The following is a 6,212-nucleotide window of genomic DNA, read 5'->3' as shown; positions in this document are numbered from 1 at the left end:
AAATCGCTTTAAACTATTGTCATTGTAGTGAGTATTTAATGTGCCGCTGCACTCTGATGTTGTAGGAGAAAACATTAAAAAGTATTTTTAATTAAGTAGAACATGTCTATATTTAAAATATATATAAAACAATAAAAATTCTCACGACGTTTCGACCATAACACAAACGGTCGTCTTCAGGTGTGTTTGTTTGCATAAATTTATTTTTAAACGGTGCATTTATTTATTTATAAAAAACGTTAGCGCCACGCGCAGCGATTTGGCAGTTTACCCAGGACTAGTCCATCTATATTTTGAAAAGAGGAGGGGGGAGACGATTTTTTTTATATAATGTATGCTGTCTGAAAGCCACTGTAAGCGTGAACAATCAATTAAGACCTGAAATGATTTATCAAATCTTTCCAATGATTGCTAAGATAGAATCCATCTTCTCGGTTGAAATTGTCTCTGTGCTTGTATATGTGGATAGCCTCATGAACGAATCTCTCATGGTAGCCAGATGGCTTACAAAGAACCTCTGTCTTGGAAAAGTCAATGGCATGTGAGCCTACTGAATTATTGTTATATATATTTAATTATTTTGTTGTTTCCCTTCAACGTGACTTTACCGAAAGAACTAAGAATATGAATTACTGCAGTCACGAAAGCTTTAAATCAAAATGTCTATATTTATTTAAAGTTGCGCATTTTGATGTGACGTCACATTTCTCAACTCCCCCAACCTCCTTGCCCTCGTCACACATCGCCACAAATGTCTGAACCCCCCCCCCCCCCCCCCCAGGTGCGTGACGTCATTTATGGACGGCTCCTAATTCGATTTGTTTGTAAGTCCTACTTTTATCCCGTCAATTCCAGACATGTTGTACGGCGTGTACAACATATAGATGTAGATGCACTGGCCGAGCCAGTGGGGGTGGGGTGGCACGTGCCCCCCAATGAACCGATCGAAATCCCTAATTTTGATCGGATCACTGGGGTTTACTAGTAATACATCGGCATTTTGCGACCCTCACTGCCACTGTGTAGCATATTATGACGTGCCAGGGACTCTATGAGATGATAGGACAATAGTCTGAGTCCATAATTGGCAATAAGTAACGGCAAAGCAGTTAATAGTAACTCACAGAATTGTGCGCAGTTGCGTATACAGAGTACACGACTTCCCTGAAGGCATCGACACCTTCAGCGAGCGCGATGCCGATCACGCAACGCGGTTCGAATTCGACCCTCGATCGATGGCTGCGCCATCGCCGCACACGCGTAGAATAAAAAGCAAGGGACAAGTCCTTGCTTACTAATAACTCCTCTATCATTTTTCATTGCTGGAGGGGTTGCCCCCTCTACCCGAAAATCCTGGCTCCGCCATTGTGTAGATGCCACTGGCTCGTCACGTTCTGCATCTACATATATTCTTTACGTTCTGCAGATGTATATGCCACCACCGCCATCTATTGCGCGGTGGTTGAACTTACGACTCTCGGTCCGAACAGGCAACTGGACGTAGGGACAGGTTTGTTCGTATCTATGAAAGTTCGTAAGTCGAATGTTCGTAAGTAGAGGAGTCTCTGAAGAAGGCGAAGTTTCGGGAAATGGCCCTTCTTGAGAGCACATAACTAGAGAGATGGGGTGGATAATACGGTTTGGAGACTGCGGTTTACATCATGGAACCTGATGAGAATTCATTTTTAAATATTTTCCGTGAACCAGTGTTTAACGAGGAATATGAATAGTTACCTTTGAATAGCAGACAAACCGTTCGATAATTATCAAAAACATGTTGCTAAATATTTGTATAACGTAATTTCATAATAGGTTGCTTATACATTGCGTTATGAGTAGCATTTTGTAACTAATAACACTATGGCCTTAAAGGGAAAAATAACATTAGGCGGCGTTTCAGGCAATGGCCCTCACGCAGGAGTTTGTAACTGTCATCTGTGAATATTGCGTGTGGTCTGCTGGACAAATAGGCTAAAGCAAATAAACGCCATTGCACGGAGTGGCGAGGTGTTAACGCCATCGCCTAGTATACAGGAGGTCGTGGATTCAATCCCGACCCTGATGCCTGTACATTTGGAGTTGCATGTTCTCCCCGTGGTCGCGTGGATTTTCCTGCTGGTTCTTCGGGTTCTCCCTTCACATTTAAAATATGCGTTTGGAGTACTTGGCTGCTATACATTCCCACATGGTAAGCCACTTCATTAGACTATCATTTGTGTCCAGGTCGCTTCTGAAAAAATCAATATATAGCTCAGTGGGCCTTACCTGGTAAAGTGAAAAAAACTGTTTTAGTTAAGAATAGTGAATGCGTTTGGCCTGAACACATCATGAGCGAGACTGGTTATTGAATGGCAGCCAGAGGAGGGAAACGTATTCGAGAAGACGACCAGAGTTGAGTTGGAGAGCTGAAATCACTTCGCGTCCAGTGGCGAGATGGATTTTGCCAGCGCATGTTAACGAGGGATGGCGACCAGTATCGGGAAGCCATTATCAAGACAATGTTACGAAATAAACTTAATTTTTTCTTTTACTATGTAAGGCCCACTGAGCTTCATAGCTTTTTTCAGAAGCGACCTGGCCACAAATGATAGCTATATTAATTGATGATGATACCAGGTGCCTTAATTGCTTATGGATTATTGTAAAGTTGTAAAATATGAAAATGACACATCTATAGGACGATGTTTTGCTGGTATCAAGTTGATGAAAAATGATAGGTAAAGCTTATTTATTTCAGCACGATAATGACAATGATTTTGATGTCTAAGGTGGTGAAGAATGTGATTTTGAAAATTGTTCATTCATATTAACATGATATCATAGCCCACAATTACAGCAGACTGCAACACACACCATTAAGCATGTAATTGATAAGAGGGGACGCAACCCTGAGTTACCCATTCATTCACCAATTCGTTCGCCAATTCATTCATCCATCCATTACATTCCTAAATTCTTCGCACTTAAAGTACTCCACATCCTCCGCCCGCTCCACCCCCACGCCCCCTCCCCTCCCCTCCCTCTCCGCACCCCACAAGCCCAAACCGCCTCTCTCATTTCTCCCGGAGCCGCGCTTTACTGAGCGCTGCTATTACATTAGCCCAGATGCTGGGTCATCAATAATTCACGTTGATTAAGACACATTAATTTTGTTACACGTGCTGGCGCGCGACACTTGGAACCAATTACACGCCGCGAGAAAACGGGGGGGGGGGGTGGGAATGAGTAAAGGTGGTGGATAGTGGGAAGGAGGCAGCAGGGAGGGTGGGGGGGTTAATTTAAGTCCGGGTCGGCGACCCAGCACACCACATCAATAACAGTTATCGCTATTAGTCAGGTGCCACCTACTCCAGTCTACCAGGGCAAACCAGAACAATTTTAGTGAGAAATTAATAGACAAAATATTATAACATCGCGGGATTTAGGGGGGGGGAGTAATTATCGTGTGGGTATACTGGTCCCCGTCATAGGAATGTGGAACTTAACCGGAAGATTTAGTAGTTGGAGCATCGGTAATAAATCATTATCGTAATCACCATTGCGGAGTATCACTTTTAACAGAGATGATTTCGACTGACAAGAAAAGTAAGTGGGCTTGAGCAGGACACGTCGCTATCGAAGTGATGCTGGCCGTTGGTCGAGACGAGTCACGGAGTAGCAGCCAAGGGAGAGAACGCGGCGCGCCCCAAGAGAGCAGACGTGGAGATGGAGTGATGAAATCAGCTCGTGTGTGCAGGTTCCAGGTGGATCGTTATATCGGGGGACCAAGAGACGTGGCGAATTTTTGGGGAGGCATTCATCCAGCAGTGGACAGATAATGTGGCTTATGATAATGATGATGATGGTAAGCCAGCAAGGTCTAGCTATTGGGGACATGACTTTGTGACATATTTCTCAGCATCACCCGTTATTACATTATCACGCAAATTGAGTGAAATGTTAAAAAAATGTGCCACATTATATTTTCTAAATGTGCATTATTAAAACAGCATCTGCTGCTCAGTGTAGATGGATGGTTACAACTGCTTCATCGTTTACACGTCCGTGTGTGATGTTGATCGATTTCAAACACAACTTACAGCCCGTTGCATAACCTTCCTGAATAGATTTTCGTTTAGTCATTTTCTCTTTCCCTACTTTTTTCCTGCATTGCGCTGTCGGTGCCACGTCCTGCCCGTGAGATGAAGAGTCCATGCGAAACTCTCGCAGGGGAGTGCATTCGTTGTCTCGTGTTAACGAGAAGGGCCCGCGGAAAACAACATCAGAGAACTACATCTGAGATCCATCCACGTGAACTTATCTGCACTAGGGGGTACCGATGCATGTCCCACCCACCCTGCTTCATAGTCAATCCCATATATATTTTATTTTCAGAGCTGATATTTAGCAGGCACACTTTGCCATCCTTCAACAAAATGCACTGACCAGGGTGGTGAAGTATCGTCAAACGATATCCCTACGACCGCCACGGTGTGCGGAGGTATTCGTCTAGCAGTGGATTGACAAAGGGCTATAAGTTACTACGAATAAAAATACACATTTAATTAATCCTCCATCACACAAAACCTTTATCAAGTATCACCATTTCCTTTTAGATTAGGTAGCGACAGCAAGCTGGTATAGCGTGCAATCGCAAAATTCCACCCGGTCAAAACTGCCGCAGGGCAATAATTGGCACTCGCATTAGTATTACCATTATCAAGTGTGGATACGGCGGACGGGTGTGCGCCGTAGGAACGCATTTAGTTCGAGCGGTGCCCCGAGGCGAGGGTTCCACGCCGCTTACTCGGGGCACGCGTTCGGGGAGAGCGTGTCGCGCTATCAGACGGCTTGGCGCGGCGTGTCACGGCAGAACAAACAACTCATGTCGATCGCCCTAATTGTTTTGTGACTAATGGATGGCCGCGAGGCGAGCGGCGCTCTCCGAGTCGCTCTTTAATTGCGCTGCATTTTTAATGATGAGTGTGTGCGTGTGCGCGCGAGTGTATGCGCGCGCGCGCACGCTGACTCTCCCCGATGCCATCGCTCACTCACCACAGCCAGCCAGCCACTTACGAAGCCAGACAGCCGGGCCAGCCTCTGTCTCACTCGTAGTTTCATTCAGCGAGTGCGTAATCGCCGAGCCATGCGATAGCGGCCTCGATGGAAGGTTGTCTGCGCAGAGACCTTGCCCTGTCCGGAACCTGCTCAGCAAGGCCCCGCTAACGGCGTGGCAGTTTGAAGCCAGTTGGTGCTGGTGTTGCCCTCAATTCCTCCTGCCAGGCAGTCCTGGTACGGCTGTCTTGACCACTGTCGATGTCCTGATGGAAGACACTGACTGGCATGGGCCATCCTCTGTCTAAATTCTCTCACCGCCACCCTTTCTGTGGAGAGTGCACCACCTGCACACTCAACAGCTACGCCGATGCATCCATGTGGGAGGAAGAGTGAAGCTTGGTATGAGGTGGCATGAAGTCGTCTTGGCGTGTCTGCATACAGCGACCGTAGTACAAGAGGTTGTGAGCGGTGTCATTGTAAAGGTGTTCAGAATAAAAATCTGTATTTATACTGGAGGAATCCCATGAGCTATGAAGCTCTTTTTCACAGATGTTCACGCGGTGACAGGGTGGCTCAGAGGTCAGAGAGCTGAGCTGGCACCGCCAAGATCCAGGTATTGAATTCAGCTGTCAGTCGCCTGTGTTTAAAGTAGGATCTCAAGTGTAGCGAGTTGATGCTCTCATCCTAGGCACCAATGGCTAGACAGATATAAAACAAAATCCATCACGTAAAATGTGGTTTATCCGCTTAATCTGGACAAATTTCAGATCTCAGAATTCAAAACGTTGCTTTGACTTGTCACGGGACAAATAATGTTACTCTCTGCAGCAGCGTGGGTGGGGAAGTGCTGTCCACTACTGCGTGGACCAGAGGTCACTTGAAAGGAGAGAAGGTAGTTCCCTGATATCCACTTCCGTGGGTCGTTCTCCAACACGAAGGGTCGTACGGTTCTGCGAGAGTTCTGTTTACGCGTGAATATTCGGTGCAGGCACGAGAGGAGTCATCGCGGGAGATTCACCGCTCCCGCACTCACCACGTTCTTGGGGCACAAACGCGGAGCCACGAGACTCGATGGACGCTGCATTCACTGCGGCGCTGCCCCGCAGAGACAAGACGGCGTGTCACAGAGTGTCACTCCACTCGCGCGAGTGTCAGTGAACACGCGTGCGTGTTCA

Source organism: Petromyzon marinus, chromosome 8 (assembly GCF_048934315.1).
Source record: "Petromyzon marinus isolate PM22_M1 ecotype Great Lakes invasive population chromosome 8, UKy_Petmar_22M1.pri1.0, whole genome shotgun sequence".
Lineage (NCBI taxonomy): Eukaryota > Metazoa > Chordata > Hyperoartia > Petromyzontiformes > Petromyzontidae > Petromyzon > Petromyzon marinus.
The sequence above is the reverse complement of the archived record's forward strand: the minus strand, read 5'-3'. Positions refer to the sequence as shown.